The sequence below is a fragment of the Sarcophilus harrisii genome, chromosome 5 (genome assembly GCF_902635505.1).
Source record: "Sarcophilus harrisii chromosome 5, mSarHar1.11, whole genome shotgun sequence".
Classification (NCBI taxonomy): domain Eukaryota; kingdom Metazoa; phylum Chordata; class Mammalia; order Dasyuromorphia; family Dasyuridae; genus Sarcophilus; species Sarcophilus harrisii.
In genome coordinates, this window is record NC_045430.1 from 561,204 (window position 1) to 563,687 (window position 2,484).

Consider the following 2,484-nt stretch of genomic DNA (forward strand, 5'->3'; position numbering starts at 1 on the left):
CACTTGAGAAGCTGCACTTTTTTAAATGAAGCAGCATAAAAATGCCCTACCTTATTATTATCTTTTTAGGACTCTGCATATATGGAAATGATACTAAAATATCAGTTTCCAAGCAAAATCTGTTGGAGGAAATTCACACTTCTGAACTGTTTTGTAGTGCCTCAAATTTATATTAACCTATGGCTTACAAAATGATTTTCTAAGAATAACTATATTAGATTTATAATAGTTCCACTTTACAAATGAAAAATAATCAGGGCTCAAAAGTATAAGTTGCTTATCACAAAGCTGAAAAGAAGTAGAGCTAGGTATTAGGTATTCCTCAGTGTTTACTTTCCATTATGGATGTTTGCGATAAATAACAATATCTAACACATATGTGGTAATTGATTGGTTACATATATTATTTAGCCTGACATGACAACCTTTGGAAAGAAATTAATAAAGAGCGTAATATTTCTACTTTATTGATGAGAAGCCAAAGTCATGGAGAAATAAAGTAGTTAGTTTGGAGTTTCACTGGTAAGAAAGGGGGCTTAAGTTTTGTATACAAGCCTTCTGATCCTACATCCAGTGTTGTTTTCACCACATCACATTGCCAAGTCACTTGCCCTATAGTTTCTTCAGTTTTTTTTTTCATTTTTAAAATGAGAGAGTTAGATTGGATATCTTAAAATCCTTTCTAGCTCTAAATTTTAATATATCAATAAAATTAAAATAATGATAACTAACCACATCTTATAACCCTTGCTCTATATTCTAGCAAGCAATAAAAATACTGCTGTATCAATAATTGTTATAATCACAGAATTTTAGAATTGAAATTCAATTTATTCCAACCCATACCTGAGAAGCAATTCCCTTTGGAAAATATTTATCATGTAGTTATTCAACTTTTCCTTAAAAATCCCTGGGGATCATTCAAACTGGCTGGCGGAGGGAGGAGGTTGTGATGGCGGAGCTGAAGCTGGAAGTGGCGGCCATCGATGCCCAACTTGCAGATTTGGAAAGGATAGAGGATTCAGAAGGATCTTGTGCCTCCCAGACAGAACTACTTGAGTCTGCCTCAGCCCATGGCCCTTCCAGCAACCCAGAGCATCTCTGTCCTAGAGACTCCATGGTCCCTGTGCTGTGGTGTTTCCAGGACCTGTGAGCTTAGAAGGTTGCTGTAGATTTGCCTGTGAGCTCCTAAAGCACATCATGTACCAGAGGCAGCAGCTGTCACTTCCCTATGACCAGCTCACTGTCTTCTACTCTAAGCCTTCTCCCCAGGCAGAGTGAAGAAGAAGAAGAGTAGTGAAGAAGAAAGCTGAGAGAAGCTACAAGAAATTCCAGCAGGCCTTGGTAGAACTGGAAGGCATCCTGAGCCACCTCGAGAGCCTCTTTGCCAGGACGCTGGTACCACGGGTGCTTATCCTTCTTGGGGGCAATGCTTTGTGCCCCAAGGAGTTTTATGAGCTGGACCTGGCTCGTCTGACTCTGGGCAGGATGGGGCAAAGCCTCAGCACTTCTGCTTGCCTGCACCGTCTCTTCCGTGCTCTCTTCATGGCTGATGCCTTCAGTGAACTGAAGGCTGCTCCAGCCATGGGCACCATTGTCATGGCGCAGGAACATCGTGAGTGTGGTAAGGACTGGTTCCGCCCCAAACTCAATTATCAGGTTCCGAAATGGGGCCACAAGTTGACTGTGACCTTGTCTTTTGGGGGTCCTCCCATCCCAGACTCTACTGGGGATGATTATATCTGGTTCCAGGCACCAGTGACACTCAAAGGCTTTCGTGAATGAAAAGGCTTTGTGCTCTTGTGAGCAGCACAGCTGGTTCATCTGTTTCACTGTGGGCCAAGTACCTTGCTTGCTTGACAGCTGAACTGTTCTTCCAATTGAGCTTCTAAGAATTGTATTGTGGAGATGCATTGTGATAACTGAGCAGCCAAGTTTCACTGCTTATCCCAGGGCTGATTTTTCTGTGGGGTGATGGGTCATTCAATCTATATTAGGGATGGGAAGGATTTAGAGGGGCTTGTGATAGCTTTTGTAGAGATTCCTCTTAACCTTGCTCAGCTGGGGATGGGCCTGAGTTATATGCTTGCCTTCCAGTGAAATAATGTTGGTGTGACTGAGCAAGCTTGTATATAAAAATGAATGTATTCATATTAAATTCTCCTGGATATCCATTGACTTAAAGGGACTTTCCAGGTTTGAGACCTTAGTGCCTTGTTTTCTTCTTTTACCTTCTCTGCCCCAGGGGCTCCTAGGCCATTCATGTCAACTGCCAGGTTGAGACAAATACTGGGCTTCTGCAAGAAGTATCAAATTCAGAGGGTATCAGTATAATTGGGCACTAAGTTCAATTAATAAACATAGATTTGAGGAAGGCCAGACTCCTTCTCTCTACCCAGTATGAAGAATAGACTCCAGATTTTAGGATTCTTGAGCTTTGGATTTCATACCTTGACTTAAAAAGGGAGATAAGTAAAAAGAAGT

General features: G+C 41.6%; 1 pseudogene; it reads left to right on the forward strand.

Annotated features, from left to right (window-relative positions):
- The first annotated feature begins 925 nt into the window (after positions 1-925).
- Positions 926-1,843, forward strand: LOC100922403 (annotated as a pseudogene).
- The last annotated feature ends 641 nt before the right edge of the window (positions 1,844-2,484 follow it).